The 20,186-nt window shown below is 45.4% G+C and overlaps 1 protein-coding gene and 1 non-coding gene across 2 annotated transcripts in view; both read left to right on the top strand.

The window, feature by feature from the left end:
- The window catches only part of ACAP3 (ArfGAP with coiled-coil, ankyrin repeat and PH domains 3), a 143,464-nt gene that overhangs the window by 34,620 nt on the left and 88,658 nt on the right, over nt 1–20,186 (top strand). The gene's annotated exons all lie outside the window — the stretch shown is intronic.
- LOC133373006 (5S ribosomal RNA) lies at nt 11,597–11,715 on the top strand. The gene has a single exon (XR_009759604.1). It is a non-coding gene; the product is annotated as a 5S ribosomal RNA (ribosomal RNA).

Below are 20,186 nucleotides of genomic sequence, written 5' to 3'. Positions count from 1 at the left end.
CACATTTGTGCAGCAACTTGCAATTAAAAAAAAAAAAAAAACCCTCTCGAAAACTCCAACATTTTAGTGCAAACTTCTCCTAATAAACACATTTTTGTAGGCAGTTTTGACTCATGTGCCCGTTTTTGCAAGCCCTTTCTTGTCACAGAATGCATTTTCCCACGTGATGTTTCACTCATATCTTCATTTTTATGCACACCTTCCCCTAACACATGCACTTTTGTAGGCGTCGTTTGTTTGGCAAACTGTAGAGCAAAATTTGCAATAACTGCACATTTTGAAGGATGGCTGTTTCAGTTCTCCTATGGTTTCAGGATTTGATAGATTCAGCTTGAAATATAAACTGAATCGAATTTCTCCCCGTTCCTTCCCGCCCTGGGCTCCTACTGGGAGAAAGGGCGGGATATAAATATTGCTAGAGGCAGCCATTCCATAATACTCCCTGAACTGTTTCCATTCCTGCTGGTTCATATGACTGTAACTTTACGAACTAGTCTCCGAGTTTATTTTTTTCCTTCTCCATCCCCTTCCTCTTTTCCTTGTGTGTCATGACTTTTACGTTGCATGCTTGGAACGGGGACTGTCTTAGCCCACGAGGCCATACTCTGCCCCTTCTGTTGTTGCTTCTAGTGCACGATGCGGCAATCCCCGCCGTAGAAGCAGGAGCCATAAAAGCTTGACAAGATAGTCTAATGTGAGGAAATATTGCACAGTGGCGGGGGTGGTGGTGGATTTTTCAGAGGCCTGTTGCAGCGAACACAGTCGGGAGTGTTAAAGCTGACAATGGAGTTTCTGTAGCGGAGGCCAGAAGAGAGAGGGAGAATATTGTCTACCACCAGGCCTCGAAAATGCTCCAGTGTTCATTGGAGACAAAGGGGAAAGTCATTAGCAGAAATAGAAAAGAAAACCAAGAGGGATGAGTAGCGATCTGTTGCAAAATACGGGCTCTGTGCAGGTTGATGGACTCGTGTGTAGTCAATTGTCGCAGATTTGACATGGGGAAACAAGTGACCAAGTGTGTGGCTTTGTGGTGTGTACGGATGGTGCCCGTCCCTGCCAAGGAGCACCTGCAGAATCGGGTTGGGGTGGCTGGATCGGGAAGGGTTACAGCACTTCCGCCAGGATCTCCCTGGCTTTCATGCATCTGAATCCCTCCTGGCAGACAGTGCCAGCTGCCAGCTCAATTTATGAATGAGGGCCGGGCGCATTCAACGAGGGAGTTGCAGAAGTGGAGGAAGTTGAAGTGAAAGGCTCTGTCGTTGCAGCTGTTGAAATCAATGGTAGGACTCTCTGCGTGCGCCCCCCCACCCCGCTGCGAAAATAAAAAGGATGCAGGATCCGGGCCAGAAAAGAGCTGGCAGAAATCTTTGCTGCTGAAACGAATGCCAGCTACAAATAGCCTCGGACGAGAGAGGAAAAGGGCAAATTATTTCTAGGGAGCGGAAGGCTCGGTCGGCCCTTGGTTGTCTGACTGGCTGGGCCTCGGGATCTACTGCTTTAAATTTGGGGACGGGGACCAATTTGCAGATTAGAATCGCCCCGGAGTAGCCATATTCGTAAAATAAGAAAAGATTAACGGTAACAATAAAAAAGATGACTGGTCAGCTCACGTTAACAATAAAAATAATCCATCAATCCTCATGGAGACATCTTAATATAAACAGGCCCTATGGCCAAATAAAGATCCAAATGGGATTGACAATGATGTGTTAAAGTGAACAAAGGACATCATTAATAGTAGTAGTAATAACAGTAATAACAAAAGTAATAATAATAATTGCATTTATTCATCACTTTCTGCAAAAAAATGTTTCCCGTTTCTGTTCAAATCCACCTCTTTTAGGCTAAATGCACAGAAGTTATTGAGAAGAGTCTTGCTGCGTCTGACCAAAGGTCCACCTTACCCAGCGTTCTGTCTTCCACAGGGCCCAACTGGATGCCTCTGGGTAGCCCAAAGCAGGCCTTCCAGGTGGTAGCTGTCTGTTGTTGTTCAGCCCCTAGCAACTGGTATACAGAGGTACACTGCCTTTAAACCTGGGCATCATGATTTGTGCCAGCTGAGAAAATTCTTCTCTTCCCTGAACTTGTCCAATGGCAGTGAGTTCCACTTGCTAACTGCATTCTGTGTCAAGTAGGGGAAGGGCCGTAGCTCAGTGGTAGAGCATCTCCTTTGCATGCAGGGGGTCCCAGATTTAATCCCTGCATCTCTGGCTAGGGTTGGAAAAGAGTTTCTGAAACCCTGGAGAGATAGTGCCAGTCAGTGCAGATGATGCTCAGCTAAGGCCAATGGTCTGACTCAGCATAAGGCAACTGGCTGTGTTCTCAAAGCACTTTCTTTTGTCCCATCTGAATCTCCAGCCAATCAGTTTTGAGGGGGCCCAGCGTGTTCATAATGTGCTCTGGAATTGTATGTGCCTTGGTATCATCTGTGCATAGCATATTATGTGCAATACCATCTCAAAGGGAGGGCGTACTGGAGGGGTTAACCTCTGGCTCCCCCCAAAAAAAACTCCCTGCAATTCTCTCCCTTAAATCATCACAATCAGGAGGCTGAATAGCATGTTCTGTGCCAACAGAGCTTTCTGAACAACCTTTGGTCTTAAAACAATGCGTGATATCCAAAGCCACTCTCATCTTCGCTGCCCATCTGCAACATGGGGGCTCATAATTCTGGCCTACCTTGCAGGGCTATGGTTAGAGTTACCAGGAAAATAATGTCCTTGGAGGACTGTCACAAACGTAAAGAATGCTTGAAAGCCGCTCGCTCGCCAACTGCTCTGATCTTGAAAGAGAGTTTGTATACTCTTTCTGTCTGTGTCTGTTTGCTCTTCAACTTGGAACCAAAATTCTCTGACTACAGTATTTCAACAAGGGCAAACGTCTCACTTTGGAGACATCCAGTTTAAATATTTGTCTCGGTTTGACTTTAAATATTTAAATCCCTGTTATTTTATTCCCAAAGCCAGGACGATCCTGTTTCTCAATGCAACATTGTTCTGGAAGCAATCTTGGAATTTGCTTCATATAATCAGCTGCCCCCACAAGAAAACCTCCCCCATCTCCATTGTATACCACACATTAGTCTGATCTAGTTGTGAGACTTTTTGTCTAGAGAGAGAGAGAGAAATTTAGGTTCTGGCTCTGTGTATCTTGGCTTGAGATGGTAACCCATAATTAGTTCAATGTCAATCTGTTGTGTCTTAAGGAACTCAAGAGACCCTCCAGGTCTATTCATTTTAGAAGCAGCTGATAGAAAATAACCCTGATTTAATAAAAGGCCTCAAGATCTGGGATGCAATTAGCAGATGTGAATCACGAATGTTCTTGGGAGGAATTGCTGTGGGTCTTTGTTTGAGTCCTGGATGGAATAAACAAGGGTGCCTTTAAGCATGTACTGAGTGCCTTTCCCTCCGCAATAAGCGTTCCACAGCTGGGGCTGAACATTTAACTTGGTAATGTAATCCATTAAAGCTGGAGTCTAGGGTGGGGAACTGGGGTGTGTCCAGATGTTGATGGACTCCAACTCTCTTTGCCGCCCTGGTAGGGATGGGCACATTTCAAGTTTCCATTTCAAGCAGAATTTATCAAATCCGCACTTTCCGAAATAATATGAGAAGCGAAACACAGCCATCCTTCAAAATTTGCATTTGTTAGAATTTTGGGATGCAGTTTGCCAACTAAACAATATTTACAAAAATGCATATATTAGGGGAAGGTGTGGATAAAAATGAATGCATGAGTGAAAATAACAGGCAAAAAGGCATGAAATGATTAGAAATGGCTTGCAAAAATGTGTATTTTTGTCAAAACTGACAACAAAAATGTGTTTCTTTGGAGAAATTTGCACTAAAATGGTGGTAAATTTTTATGAGGATTGTTTTTTAAAAAAATCGCAGATTGCTGCAGAAATGTAGAGAACTGAATTTAACATTGGAAAAGTAAGAAACTGAGAGAACTGAAATTGACAGACATTTCCATCCCTGCACGCTGGGCTCCTACTGGGAAGAAGGGCGGCATATAAATCTAATCAATAAACTCTCATCAGCCCTAGCCGGCATGGCCAATGGCCAGGGGTGATGGGAGTTGTAGTCCAACAGCATCTGGAAGGCAACAGATGTGAGCTGCTGCCTCGGTTGTCACTGATCACTCTCCTTTGAGACATGGAGGTTTAAGCTGTGGAATCGGTTTTCCGCAAAATGTGCCATGGTGGTAGCAGCAATTTTTAAATGGGCAACGACATATTTTAATCCATGGGGCTGTTTTTGGAGGCTGTTTTGGGTTCTGGCATGTGACTGTAGCAGGGAATTGTCAAGAAGATGCAAAACAATGAGCTGTCCTAACAAAGGGAAGCAGGCTTTATGTAGGAAACTGGGCACAAAGAGAGGCAGTGTAGGAGTTCTGGACCTGGAGTGCCTGTTTTGCGGAAAACCTCGCTTGATTGAAGGAGTCTCTTTCGCCTTGAGAAGAGAAGTCTGAGGGGAGATATGATAGCAGTCTTCAAGTACTAGCTGGTATAGCACAGTGGGGAGGAGAGCCTGGCTGGGAGTCCAGAGTCTGTGAGTTCAAATCCCCGCTCGTGTCTCCTGGGTGTCAAGGGTCAGCTAAAGATCACCTGCACAGTGAGTGGCTCAGGGGTTACGTGCCCTGCCACCTGTGCAGCTGTGAGCAAGCTGCATAGTCCCAAGGAGCCCAGTTGCCCCCCAGCTGGCAGTTGCGGACAAGGAAGGGGCTGGCTTGTGCAGCTGTGGCAAGCTGAGCCGGCCCTAGCCAGCCGGGGAAGACTAGCCTCAGAGGGAGGCAATGGTAAACCCCCTCTGAATACCACTTACCATGAAATCCCTATTCATAGGGTCGCCATAAGTCGGGATCGACTTTAAGGCAGTCCCACCAGAAAGGTTGTCACACAGAGGAGGGCCAGGATCTCTTCTCAATTGTCCCAGAGTGCAGGACAGGGAATAATGGGCTCGAGTTACAGGAAGCCAGATTTCCACCGAACTTCAGAAAAAACTTCTTAACTGTTAGAGTGGTACAATGATGGAACTGATTTCTTAGGGAGGTGGTGGGCTCTCTAGGACTGGAGGCATTCAAGAGGCAGCTGGACAGTCAATCTGTCAGGGATGCTTTAAGTTGGATTCCTGCATCAAGCAGGAGTTGGACACGATGGCCTTATAAGGCCCTTCTAACTCTGCTATTCTATGATCAGGTCACCTTCTTCTCTCGGAATCTGCCTGTTTGTTGAGATCACTGTCAGAGACCCTGCTCTGGGAAGAGGGTGACATGTGTCCTAGATGACAGTCCTCTACGTGCAGGTCCATGTGGTCCAAGTCCCGTTGAAAGATTTAAAAAACCCTGGGAAGAGAGAGCAGGGAGCAGCTGCAGTCGTTCGTATAGGCATTTGGTTGGCCACTGTGAGAACAGGATGCTGAACCAGACGGGCCTTTGGCCTCTTCCAGCAGGCTCTTCTTACGTTGTTTATGCTCATCGCTGCTTGGTTTCTTGTTTGTTACGGTTTGGTGGGTCTTTGTTGGAGAACTGTTTGAGTACTTAGTCAGTGACCTTCAGGCTGCATTGTCAGGGAAAGGGTTAAGCTGGGGATAGATGTCTGAAAAAAGAAATGCCAGTGGGACCTGCAGCAAAATGTCGCAGCATGAAGTGCTTCACTGAACCAGCCAGCCATGCCTGCCTCAACAATACTCAATTCTATTTGCCCTCCACCTTGGCTTTCTGGGTTCCCCTCCAATCAGTACTCCATGGCCTATTCAGCCCTCATTAGCCTGTTCTTGGGGCTCTCCCCTCTTTTTCTCCCCCCCCCAAATATTTTTGATACTTCTGCAAGCCTCCTGGTATCTCTGTCTTCTGACGTCATTCTTGGCTTCATAGGGTTGTATCCAGTGCTGGCCCTCCTCAGAGTAGTCCCACTGGCAGTAATAAACATGACGAACTTAGTTTTATTAATTTTGAGTGTTACTTAGTTGGCCAACCCGTAAGCATTAGCACTTGCCTCTGGATGATGAAAATATTATTTATTTCACAAAATGTATAAGCCACTTGATTGTGGAGAAACTTCTAAGCGTTTTACAAGAAACATTAAAAGCACGAGCAAAGACAGTTTAAAAACAAGTAATGAAAAATGATGGCCATTAGACTGAAAAGAGATCAAAACACATCAGCATCTATGGGCCTGGATGTTGTTGTTGTCATGTGCCTTCAAGTCAATTTGACTTATGGCGACCCCATGAATCAGCAACCTCCAAGAGCATCTGTCATGAACCACCCTGTTCAGATCTTGTAAGGTCAGGTCTGTGGCTTCCTTTATGGAATCGATCCATCTCTTGTTTGGCCTTCCTCTTTTTCTACTCCCTTCTGTTTTCCCCAGCGTTATTGTCTTTTCCAGTGAATCATGTCTTCTCATGATGTGTCCAAAGTATGATAACCTCAGTTTCATCATTTTAGCTTCTAGTGATAGTTCTGGTTTAATTTGTTCAAACACCAAATTATTTGTCTTTTTCGCAGTCCATGGTATGTGCAAAGCTCACCTCCAAAGCTTTTCTCCAACAACAAGCCTGGATAGGCTTGCCTAAACAAAAATGTTTTATGCAGGCGCCAGAAAGAGTGCAGCAGAGGCACCTGCCCCGATGTCCGTAGGCAGGGAGTTCCAAAGTGGCAGGTGCTGCCACACTAAATAATGATTTCTTACCCGTGCAGAATGAGTATTATGCAGCAGCTGTAGCAATGCCGGTTCCACAGGAAATGATGTGAAAAGAATGTAGCGGCAGTTGGGAAGGAGGATCAAGACAGGAAAGGTGGAGTTTTGTGTGAGTGGATGCTTTCCATCATCACCAGTCCCCTAGAGAGGACATTGTGGCCTTCAGAAAGTGTTCAGTAAGGAAATCTAGACCAGACAGGCAAAAGTTCAAGAGACCTGGCAGAGTGCCCAGCAAGCAAGGTTCACAAGCGCATTGCCAGGCGGAGGCATTTGTAGAGGTGCAGGGTGAAGTCAGTGAAAGTAACAGAATCCACAAGTCACCTAGATGCTCCGTTGGTTCAGGACAGGCATAGGAATGTGCTTCTTCATGCCCTGCATGGGGTGGTGTTCAACGTAAGTTTTACTCTGAAGAAACCCATTGAAATGAATGGACCTGATTTATGTTGGATTCCTGCACTGAGCAGGGGGTTGGACTCAGTTGCCTTATAGGCGCCTTCCAACTCCACGATTTCTATGACACTACGTCATGGCTGTGAATTTAAATCAGTCTGCTCAGAGCAGGACTGTCATGACGTACAGCCCGTTAAATCGGCTGCTGCAACACGATGATGAAGGCCGCTGCTTTAGATGGCTTTTTAAAAAAGGAGACGAATTCACGGGAGGGGTGGGGGTCACCTCCACACCATACTTTTGGAGCACATGAGTTCCCCCAAAGAATCCTGTGGACTGTAGTCTGTTAAGCCATGCACTTTAAATGTGCTTCCGGTGGATGGTGTGAAAGAGATAGGGTGGGATATAGAGGCAGTTAATAATAAATAATAATTGTGAACTCAGTTAGGCACATGAGAATCTGCATTATACTGAGTCAGACCACTGGTCCGTTGAGCTCAGTACAAAAGACACTGGCTGGCAGCAGCTTTTCAGGATTTCAGACAGCAGTCTGTCTCGCTCTCTCTTAGCCCTACCTGGAGATGCCAGGGATAGAACCTAAAGCAGGTGCTCTGTCACTGAGCCAGTCCTGATGTAGCCAAACAGCACTGGACAAAGATCTCAGAAACCCCAAGGTTTGCAAAAGGACAAGTACTGAGAAAACAAAACAAAGGGGGGGAGGGTCCTAAACAGCCAAATTAAGACTGAGCATGCTCTGTAGCAGAGCTTGGAAAAGTTACTTTTTTGAATTACAACTCCCATCAGCCCCAGCCAGCGTGTCCACTGGATTGGGCCGATGGGAGTTGTAGATCAACAAAAGAAACTTTTCCAAGCTCTGCTCTGTAGGCATGGAATGCTGATTTACTTTGGGGGGAGGAATGGAAGACGAGACCGGAGAAGAAATGCAATGGAGTATCCTGGAAGAGGGCGTAGCTGATTGAATGAACAGCAGCACTCCAGATGGCAACGTTTTTAGGCGGATCGCGCCTGCCAATAGCCTAAATGGAACCTCCATGTTCAGAAGCAGTATACCTTTGAGTACTAGAGGAGCCAAATCCCAGGGGGTGTTCTCCCAGCAGCTAACCAGATGGCCCAGTGGGAAGCCTGCTTAGCAGGACCTGAAGGCAACAGCAATTCTCCCCAGTCATGATTCCCAGCAACTGGTATTCAGAAGTTCTACCTTCAACAGAGGAGGCACAGCACAGCCATCGTGTCTAGTAGCCCTTGGTAGGCTTACCCTCTATAATTTTGTCTAATCTCCTTTTAAAGCCTTCTAAGAAGAGTACGATGAATGCGAACCTTAGAAGTGCCTTGCTGTTAGAAATCAAAATACTTTTCCCAGGCTTTCTCTGATCCATAAGAGCGGAACTCCTTTTTATATAACCGCCCTGGGCTTCTACTGGGAGAAAGGGCAGGATATAAATCTAATAAATAGATAAATAAATAAAATGTATGTATGTATGTATTTGAATCCCCGGATTTCTGTTTGATTTATTTTCATGCCGTTTTCTTGGTTTTAGGTTGCATTTTCATTTTAATAATATTGTGTTGTTTTTAATATAACCGCTTAGAGTTTTTAATGTGAATAGTTTTATTTATTTCCCCCCAAAGAATTTTAAAGCTTAAAGACCCAAGAAGTGTAAAGAATAAAAGAAATGTAAGACAATGAACCTGAAGATTTTTTTTGACATGTTAAAGTTGAACTAGTTCCTTTTTTAAGTTGAACTTTCCAAGCACTGCCCAAGTCAGCCTTTCCCAACCAGTGTGCCTCCAGATGTTGTTGGACCACAACTCCTATCAGCCTCAGCCAGCATTGCCAATGCTCAGGAAAGATGGGAGTTGTGGTCCAACAACATCTGGAGGCACACTGGTTGGGAAAGGCTGGCAAGTTGTAAGGCAAGAGACATTAAGCATCTGAGACCACAGAGGAAGAAAGGAGACCTGCTGTTGTCATCTGCCAAGTCTATACATCTCCTTGCTCGTCTTGTTCTGGTCTTTTCTTAAAGCTGGGGGGAAATATTGCAGAATCCTAAGGGTCAAATATGAGGCCAGTGTGGGGTAGGGGGTAGAGCAGGCCTCCCCCATCCTTTTTGTGCTGGGGGGGGAATTTGGAAATATATGGCTACCACAAAATGCCCATTTTGCAGAAGAAAACATGGAGATGATCAGAACCTTCCCCACCCCAAACAGCAAGCAAAACACCTACCCCTCTGGGGAAGCAACAACAACGACAAATAAACCACAGACAAAATAAGCAGGCCACTCTCCAGAAACACTGAGCAAACCAAAAAAGGCAAAACATTCAATTTCTCAATCAATAAAATCAAACTTCTTGATTTCAAAATCTGGAAATCGACTATACAGTAGTTGAAAGAGAATGTTGCTTTAGTTCCACTGATGCAGAAAATAATGACTCAGAAAAGCCCTTTAAAAGAAGAAGAAGCAGACTTCTGAAGCCCAGTTTTCTAAAAGAAAAAGGGATTCATTTTTCGTGCAGTTCTCCCTGTGATTTGTCTTGAAGGTTCCCTGTGAAAATACTGCCTCTGTTCCTGGCTGTTGCCGAGTCTGACGCAACTGGCCAGGAGCCCTATTTGACAGGCCTCACACAAAACTGAGAGCCCTCTTGGCACTACCAGAGCAGATGCCATGGCGGTTGCTGGATCCGGTTATCATGGAGATGCCGTTGCCATGGATGCCGTTGCCATGGTGCTGTTTTCCCACACTGGCAGATGCGGGAAGAGATGCAAAGCGGTGTTCAAAAGACGGGGGAGGACAACACGAGATGTGTGGGAGGTTTGTTGAAGACGGGTGCTTTGGAGAACTTTTAATATGCACATCTAAAACATTCTCTTTAGGTTGTTCAGGGGGGATTTTATTTTATTTTATCTCTGACGGAGTGCAAGGACCACCCTTGCTGGATAAGGCCAAAGGTCCAGAATTCCAGTTTACAAGAGTAGCCAGCCAGATGCCTCCAGGAACAGAAAGGGCTGCAGCTAAGTGGTAGAGCACCCACATCACTTGCAGAAGGTCACAGGGGCATCTCCAACTAGGGCTGGGGAAAGATCCCTGAGCTGCTGCCGACACTCAGAGTAGACATTTTGAGTTGGGGCAGGTGGGGGAAACTTTTGGCCCTCCAGATGTTGCTGAACAACATCTGCTGTCAGCCCTGGCCACTGAAGATCCTCCAGTGAGATGGGCTGATCACTCCTCTAATGAATTGGTTCCTTTGTCAAGCAGGCTTTGCCATTAACACATGCGTGCTAGTATTCAGCCGAAATCTACCCTCTTGTAAGTTAAGGATCTTCTTGGTGCTCTTCTGCGCAACAGCCCGTCAAGTTTGTGAAGAGTTGCTATCATCTTTCCAACCCTTCAGGCTAAATGTACCCAATTCCTGAAAGACCTGAAAGACCGTCTTATACCTTATATACCCAGTCAATCACTGCGCTCTGCAGGTGAGGGCCTCCTCAGATATCATCTTATCAGGAGGTCCGTTCTGCACAACATAGGAAACGGATCTTTAGTGTGGTGGCACCTACCCTGTGGAACTCCCTCCCCTTATATATTAGACAGGCGCCATCTCTGCTATCTTTTCGGTGCCTATTGAAGACCTTCCTTTTCCAACAAGCCTTTTAAGTTGAGACCTATCCCAGTCTGCATCTGTATTGGGATTGCTTTTTTAATACGTTTTTAAACTTTTTTTTTTGTAACCAATGTTTTTTAACTTTTTTTTAAAGATGTCTTCCAAGCTCTTTTTTAAAAAAAAAAGTTTTTAAAGTTGTTTTGCTTTAATATATTTTAAAGTGTTTTTATGATGTTTTAAAGTGTTTTTAGTGTTTTTGTTTGCCGCCCTGGGCTCCTGCTGGGAGGAAGGGCGGGATATAAAGCAAATAATAAATAAATAAATTCCTGCAGGTTTTTACCTAGGACAGCCGTTGCCAGCCTTTGGGTCCCTGGACGGTGCTGGACTCTAACTCCCACTAGCCCCAGCCAGCATGGCCAATGGTCAGGAATTGTGGGAAACTAATCCAGCAACATCTGGGGGCCCAAAGGTTGGGAAAGGCTTATCCTAGGACTTATTGTCCGTCAGGTTAGCCATCTTCATTGCCCTCCTCTGAGGATCCTTTGCATCGCTGGCTTGAATTCAAGCTGACTATTAGAGTGCGTGTCTGATTTCCCCCCTATTTAGCTGTGTGACTGGAAAGTTCCCATGCCTGACATCATATACAATAGTCTGGCAGGCCTCATTAGGCCCATAGGCTGGCAGTTCCCTACCCCTGTATTACTGCAACATAGAATTACATTAGCCTTTTTTGCCACTTCATCACACAGTAGGTCTTGCTTGTGAATGACCTCAAGCTCCTGGCTGCTCCCTGTCATAAAGGAGCTCCATGGATCTTCCCTTTCATCCAGCAAGACAATGAGACAAGATGCATGTATTTACATATACGCCATACATTAGAAGCCTATGGCCATACTACCCTGAACACACCCAATCTCGTCTGATCTCGGAAGCTTAGAAGGGTCAGGCCTGGTTAGTACTTGGATGGGAGACCGCCTGGGAATACTGGGTGCCGTAGGCTTAGAGCAGTGGTTCTTAATCTGGGGTGCACATACCCCCAGGGGTGCGAGACAGTTTTTCTAGGGGTGGAAGGCGTTGTTCAAGAGATTTTAAAAAATCATTTATCTTAGCTAACTTAGGCTAAAACACACCTTAAGATAAAATAAAATAAAAAATGAATGGTATTTTTTCAGGGGGTGCGAGAGCATATTTTGAAAATCCAAGGGGTGCTGGCGGTGGAAAAGGTTAAGAACTAGTGGCTTAGAGGAAGGCAATGGTAAACCACCGTTGAATACCTCTTCCCATGAAAACCCTATGAATATATCCAAAAAGATTCATAGGTTCGCCATAAGTCGTAATTGACTTGAAAGGCATATAACAACAACAGCATACATCAGAGGATCAAAGATTCTCAGGAGAGAGCTGAACACACCCACAACCACACACGCACGCATGCACCTCCAGCAATACATGCTAACAAAATTTTGATAAGGAAACAATAAAGATAACAATAGCAGCAACAGCAGCAACAATTCATTTCCCAAAGGCAGAGCCAGTGATTTATTATCATTATCATTATTTAATTTATTTATTTATTACCCACCCTTCACCCAAAGGTCCCAGGACGGGTCACAACAATTTTAAAACACATAATTAAAAACAGTTAAAAAACAACCTAAACAATATAGCAGAAAATAGGGTGGGTCCTAAAATATACATCTCAGAAACATAGGATCTCTCCCACCCACCCCAAAAATAGGGGACAGTTGGATTGCATGAATGGATGCAGTCTGTCCCTTGCTATTATTTTACAAGTGCTGGGACATGTGTTACCAAACAGGTTTGGGAATTAAGTTCTAGTGCTGGCTAGCTCAAAACTGAGCCCTGTCTTTTACTCTGTGCAAACCTTGCCCTCTAATACAGCCTGGGGCCCTCCAGATGTTTTGAACTACAATTCCCATCAGCCCCAGCCAGAGGAAGAAGTGTGGGATAGTGCCTGGCTGAGAGACAGGAAGAGGCGGAGCCTTCAGCTCCTGTAGAAGCTCTAAGCTGCTTCACTGCTGAAGGAAAGGGTCCCATATAACAATTCCTGTCCTTTCCCCCTCCATGTGTGGGCTACTTGAAAATTGCTGGGGCCCTCGGTGGATCGCTTCATATTTTTTCTGCTGCTGCAATTGTAATGCATTGTATGATGTTTAAATATACTTTTATACTGAATTCAACAAAATACAATAGTTAAGAAATAAAAGAAGAAATAAAATAAAAATGAATATTTAATGGCATGGATGTGCCACCTTCGGTCTTCAACCACAAATCCACAGACACTCTGTGTTTCACCTGAATTAAACTCACGGACCACTGGTGGTCCACAGGCCACAATTTGGGAAGCGCGGCTTTGGAACTCAAAAGTGCCTGTGTAGGGATGGGTGAATCGATTTCAGTGTCTGATTAAGTTCCGTTCACCATATTTGTGCATCAATTTGCACTTAAAAAAACAGTCTTCACAAAACTTTTGTGTCAACAATTCAGTGCACGTTCCTACTAATTAGGGATTTGATTCAGTTCACTTTCATAGATGCACCTACCCAAATTTGCAGTTTCTGAAGCAGTACACAAAGCGAAACTTTAGCCATCTTTCAAAATCTGTGCTTCTCTGAATTTTGCAGTGCAGTTCTCCAGCCAAGTTATGTCTATAAGAATGCATATACTGGCGTAAAATGTGCATATAAATGCACATATTAGTGAAAGGAGCATACAAAAATGCATTATATTAGGGGAAATTGTTTGGCAAAAGTGTGTCTATTAAGCTGCATACAAAAAATGTGTGTATTAAATATTAGATAAGCACCATCTCTGTTATCTTTTTGGTGCCTATTGAAGACTGTCCTTAAGTAGAGACCTTATCCCAGTCTGAGTCTATGTTGGAATTACTTTTTCAGATGTTTTTAAAGCTTTTTTTTAAAGCTTTTCTTTAAAAAAATGCTTTGTTTTAATATTTTTTTTTAAGGTCTTTTAGCATTGTTGTTTGCTGCCCTGGGCTCCTTCTAGGAGGAAGGGCAGGATATAAATTTAATAAATAAATAAATATTAAGAGAAATTTGTATTAAAATGCTGATGAATTTTCAAGAGGACTTTTTAAAAGAAAAACGCAACTGACATGGAAATGTGGAGACACTGAAACTGACAGATTCACACACTCCCGCTCCTAATATACACAATTTTGCAAACAGTTTTGCCTAGTATAGTGTATGTTTATGTTATTTTTGCAAATGTGTCCATTTTGATGCACAACCAATTTCCCCTAACATAGCTGGGAGTTGCAGTGCAAAATATTTGGAGAGCCCTGGGTTGGCGAAGGCTGCACTAATGTTGAAGTTGTGGATTTTATCCCCCTGCCTCGCCTTAGTCTTGACGGAAATAGCCCCAGGGTTGGAAAAGCATGAAGAGGAACAACTCATAGTTTGGAAGCAGGCAAGGCAGCCAGCCAGAAGATGACAGCATCGCCCAGCACCATCTGGGGATTAGAAATACGCCATCTCTCAGGGTGTCCACAGCTTGACTCAACACCCTGGCTTTCTGGCTGAGTGTTTCAGCGCAGATGAATCCAAAGCATCCTGATCCGTTCTACATGACCATCCACATTGTTTCAGTATATCTGTCTTGCTGCGAAAAAGACATAATTGGGTGTTTGAACAAATTAAACCAGAACTATCACTAGAAGCTAAAATGATGAAACTGATGTTATCATACTTTAGACACATAATGAGGTGACTCACAAGAAAAGACAATAATACTGGGGAAAACAGAAGGGAGTAGAAAAAGAGGAAGGCCACAAACAAGAGATGGACTGATTCCATAAAGGAAGCCACAGACCTGAACTTGCAAGATCTGAACAGGGTGGTTTATGACAGATGCTCTTGGAGGTCGCTGATTCATAGGGTCGCCATAAGTCGTAAGCGACTTGAAGGCACATAACAACAACAAAGTCAGAGGTATGACAAAGGAATAGGAAGAATCTAACTCTCAAAGGCATCACAGTAGTCCCAGTGGAAGTTAGGGATGTGCAAATCTGTCGATCTTAGTTTCTCATTTTTCCAATCCACATTGCAATTAAAACAAAAGGTCTTCATGAAAATTCATCAGCATTTGTGTGCGAATTGCTCGTAATACACACATTTTTGCATGCAATTTTGCCTAATATACACAATTCTGCAAAGCATTTCCCTAGGTTTATAATGCCATCTTTGTCCTCTTCACCATTGTAGCGATCTTTATGTGCAATTTGCCCCTAATATATATACATTTTTTAACACATTACTAGGCTGGAGAACTCCATTGCAACATTTGGAGAGATGCGGATTTTGAAGGATGCGTCCGTTTTCATATTGTTTTGGAAAGCGTGAATTAGGTAGGTTCATGTTTAAAGGCAAACTGAATTGGAATTCTTTCCCCAGTCCCTATTCTGATCTCAAGAGGCTGCCATCCCCAACGCACCGCCTTGGTTTCTGCACCAGTAGTGTAGTGGCAAATTCAGAAGCACAGGGTCCCCTCATGAGTCATGCCACACTCCCTCACAGCAATGCCCCCTCACTCACTTGCTCACCGTTGTCCCTAGGAGCCAATCAGAACGAAAGGGGAGAATGTTATCTACTGAGAAGAGTCTTCTCAGTGGCTCGCTCAACTCCTGTCACTCCAATGGGCTCAAATTAGCAGGAAAGGACAAGGAAGCATGTTAGAAGACTCATCTCAGTGGCTAACACACTCCCCTTTCATGCTGATTGGTTCGTAGGACGCTGGAGATATAGGGACACAGCTGGGACCCTGCTCCCAAAAAGTGAGGGGTCTAAGACCCCCCCTGAGACCCTGGATGACTACACCTTTTCTTCACACTTTATCCTACTTATATGCATTTTTTGTAAACATGACTCAGCTGGAGAACTGCACTACCAAAATTAACAGAAGTGCAAATCTTGCAGGCTGGCTATGTTTTGGTTCACGTATTGTTTTGGAAAGTGTGAATGAGGTTAAGTTTGCTTTAACTGCGAACTGAATCAAATATCGCCCCCATCCCTAATGGTACTACAGATCTGTTCTGATGCTTTTCCAAATCCTTCCTCAAAAGGGTTCTCATCGAATGCATGGCTAATAATAACTCCTGTTTTTCAAAGGGAGGCATTGTTATCGTCCCAGTGGTAAGCACATGCAAAAAGGCCTGGGGGGGCATAGCTCAGTGGAAGAGCATCTGTTTTGCATGCAGAAGGCCACTGGTTCAATCCCTGGCATCTCCAGGTAAAGCTGGAAATGCATCCTATATGAAACTCTGGAGAGCTGCTGCCAGTCAGAGCAGGCAATACAGAGCTAGATAGACCAATGGTCTGACTTGTTTTAAGGCAGCTTACTATGTTCCTATGTATTAGCAGGCTTTGGTGCTATGATTAATGAATGAATTGTTTTATTACGCTCACAGACCAGATATTAAAAAGAAAACAGCAAGAAAGATTAAAACATTTAAAAAACAATACTACCGAAATTCCTACAATCCATGATTAAAGATTAATAGTCATCCTTAATTATTATCCTTAGTATTATTATTGAGGATTAGGGATGTGCTAGAATTCGACCCAGTTCAGTTTTGGTACTGAATTTTCCATTAATTCGCTTATTCTCTATCATTGCAGATTGGATTTTTATGTAGCAATTTTCCACAGCTATTTTCGTTTTTTTTTAAATCCTCCTCAAAAGTTCAGATATTCCGAACGATAATTTCATCAATGTTTCCTTTCGAAATAGCGATCTTCGTATACTTTTGGCGAGGGAAAAAAAACACGGATCAGTAAAAGCAGTGGCTAGTGGACAAAGAAGGAACTTGAATCGATACCGGCCTGTGAGGTTGATGGGATGCTTTTGAATCGGCATCGGCCAACAGATCCCATCCCCGTTACGGGTAAACGTTAATTATATGAAGGATTTGCAATATGCGGGAGTGAGGCTGAGAGAGAGGGAGGCTTGCTTAAGGCCGCCAAGTGGGTTTATGGGAGAAGCAAGATTTGAACTGGGAGCTTCCTGGTCTCCAGCTCAGTGAAGGGGCCAAGGAAGATTTCCTGTGGTCAGGGATGGGCTTCCGTCTCCTCGCCGTTCCCTCAACCAGCAAAATTGGAATCAGTTATGCAAAATAGCGAAGACTGGTGGATAAATTGTGCAAAATAAGGGAAGCCGTGCCTGTGTGGATAACAGTAATTGGAGAGGGGGCATCCAATGAAGCTAAATGTTGGCAGACAGGACAGACAAAAGAAAGTACTTCTCCACACAACGCAGAGTTAAAACTATGGAGTTTGCTCCAAGAAGAGGCAGTGATGGCCACCAAGGATTAGACAAATTCATGGAGGACATAAGGCCATCAGTGGCTACTAGCCACAGTGGCTAGGTTCTCCCTCCATAGTAGGAGGTGGCATGCTTCCGAGTACCAGTTGCTAGAAACCGCAGTAGGGGAGAGTGTTGTTGACCTCAGGTCCTGCTTGCGGGCTTCCTATTGGGGCATCTGGGTGGCCACTGTGAGAACAGGACGCTGGACTAGACGGGCCTCAGCCAGGCCTGATCCAGCAGGGTTCTTATGAGTAACACTGAGGGAGGGCTGTTTCCTTCATGCCCTGCCTTTGTGGACTTCCTGGATTCATCTGATTGGCTGCTCTGGGGAATTAGAATGCTGGACTAGATGGGTCTTTGGCCTGATCCAGCAAGCGCCCTTCTTCTGTGCAGACCGCAGAATCTAGCTTTCTGTGGCTCACAGGATTGTCTGGGTGCAAAACCTAAGTATTTGTGTGTGTGCTTTAAAGGCAGATTGCGGTATCTTCCTTACTCTCTTCGACGATGCTTGTTGGTTGGGAAAGGAGTAGAGGAAGCCAAGGCTGACCCTGTGATGCCTCGCAGCTCCCTGTCAAGGACAATTGCGTCGGACGTTGCTCTAACTCATTACCGGCTCGCTGGCGGGGTGCCGTAATAGCAGGCATCATCACCAATTTATGATCGGAGTTGATGTGTCTGTTGCCCGTGATCCCATGGCGGGGAGGGGAGATGGAAGCGTGCATCCTGATGAACTGGGGAGGGAGTCGTGGTCGCGCCATCCTCTGCCCGTGACCAGCAGCTACCGCTTGCACATGCGCAGAAGAAGAGCATTCTGGGAGAGAGCCAGAAGTGGCCACAGCAGGAGAGAGCTGTTATTTCAACAAGGGCCCAGCAGAGACAGAGAGGCTTAGACCAGTCCCTGCTCTTCGTAGTCCTCTGCATCTCCTTTGCATGTAGAAGGTCCCAGGTTCAATCCCCAGCATCTCCAGGTAGGGCCAGGAGAGACCCTCTGTCTGAAACTCTGGAGAGCTGCAGCCAGCCCATGTCGGCAATACTGAGCTAGATGGACCAACTCCAAATACACACTGAAAATCACACACTGGTAAGGGCTGGCTGAGGACAGAGTGAGCTTAGTGGGGCAGTGCCCCCACTTGCCCGAACAGACTACCCTCCACTGCTCTGTGGGTGCTTTTTTTGCCGGGGGGGAGGATCTCTTTTCCCCTCCGTGTGGAACTCTCACCATGCTCCAAAGCACCTGACCTGAAGCGCAAACCAAAAGGCACAAGCCTCAGAACAATAGCGTTGGCCTGCTCATGTGTTTGCTCCCTTGCCACTTTTGTTAGAAATACTGAGATGCAACTCAATTGGCTGGGTTTGCAGGGGGATAAAGTAGAGCAAGAGGGGAACCTCCAAGCTTCCTAGACAGTCTTTCTGACCTAACCTGTGCTGGCCTTCCTGATATGCTTAGGGTTGCTGACCTCATTTCCTGATCCCTCTCCCACTTTGGATGAGAGGAGACACCTTTCCTTTCTCTGTCTCTCCTACAGCCAGTCATGGAGTGGCAAATTCAGAAGTGCGGCGTTCCTTCGTGATAGTCACACCACTCTCCCTCAATGCCACAACCCCAGGAGTCGCCCTCTCTTCTGCAATTACAGAATTATGGAACCAGAATAAAACTGCTATGTGCATAGGCTTCCACCCGGCTCAGTCTCTATGTGGGTTAAACTTTGCCAGAAATGTTTTGACTAAGAATTCTGAAAGGAAGCCCAAGTGTAGGACTAGGATTTGGGAGACCAAAGCACTTTGCCATGAAGCTCACTTTTCACCTTCACCAGGATGAAGGGAGGTGTGTGTTAGCTACTGAGAAGAGTCTTCTCAGTGACTGGCTCACCTCCTTTCACTCTGATTGGCTCCAATCAGCACAAAAGGACAAGGAAGCATGTTGTTAGCCAAATGAGAAGGCTCTGCTCAGTGGCTAATACACTGCCCTTTCATGTGGAGTGGCTTGTACATAGGGACCCTGCTCCCCAAAAAGGGGTCTATGACCCCCCCCAACCCTAGGCAATTATTTATTTATTTATTAAATTTATTAGTCGCCCAACTGGCTGGTTGTCCAGCCACTCTGGGCGACGTACAAGATAAAACAAAACAATACATTAAAACGTTAAAATTTAAAACCATAACAGTAAAAACCTAACCCATCCCAAAAGCCTGCCTGAAGAGCCAGGTCGTCAAGGCCCGGTGGAAGCTCATCATAGAAGAGGCATGGCGGAGATCATTTGGGAGAGAGTTCCACAGGGTGGGGGCCACTATTGAAAAAGCCCTCTCTCTAGTCCTCACCAGTCTAGCTGTTTTAACCGGTGGGATCGAGAGAAGGTCTTCTGAGGCTGATCTTGTTGAGCGGCATCCCTGACGATGCTGGAGGCGCTCCTTCAGATAGACTGGGCTAAAACCGTGTAGGGTTTTAAAGGTCAAAACCAACACCTTGAATTGGGCCCGGTAAACAACCAGTAGCCAGTGCAACTCCTTCAGCACTGGAGTGATGTGATCTTGCCGGCGGCTGCCTTTAATCAGACGAGCCGCTGCATTCTGTACCAGTTGCAGCTTCCGGACCGTTTTCAAGGGTAACCCCATGTAGAGCGCATTACAGTAGTCTACAGCGCCGCCTGGCTCACAGCCGAGACTTGAGCCTCCATGGACAGCTGGGAGTCAAGAATGACCCCCAGGCTGCGGACCTGGTCTTTCAGGGGCAATCATACCCCATTGAGCACCAGGTCCACATCCCCCAGCCTTCCGTTGTCTCCCTCAAACAGTACCTCGGTTTTGTCAGGGTTCAGCTTCAGCTTATTCCTTCCCATCCAGCCACTCACCGACTCCAGGCATTTGGACAGGGTTTCTACAGCCAACCTCGGTGAAGATTTAAATGAGAGATAGAGCTGCGTGTCATCCGCATACTGATGACATTGCAGCCCAAATCTCCTGATGATTGCCCCCAGCGGCTTTATATAGATGTTGAACAGCATCGGGGAGAGGATGGAACCCTGTGGCACCCCACAAGTGAGAGGCCAAGGATCCGAGACCTCATCCTCCAATGCCACTCTTTGGTACCTACCAGAGAGGAAGGAATGGAACCACTGCAATACAGTGCCC

The sequence above is a fragment of the Rhineura floridana genome, chromosome 18 (assembly GCF_030035675.1).
Source record: "Rhineura floridana isolate rRhiFlo1 chromosome 18, rRhiFlo1.hap2, whole genome shotgun sequence".
In the NCBI taxonomy this organism is placed as follows: Eukaryota; Metazoa; Chordata; class Lepidosauria; order Squamata; family Rhineuridae; genus Rhineura; species Rhineura floridana.
This window is presented reverse-complemented; position numbering and strand designations above follow the sequence as displayed.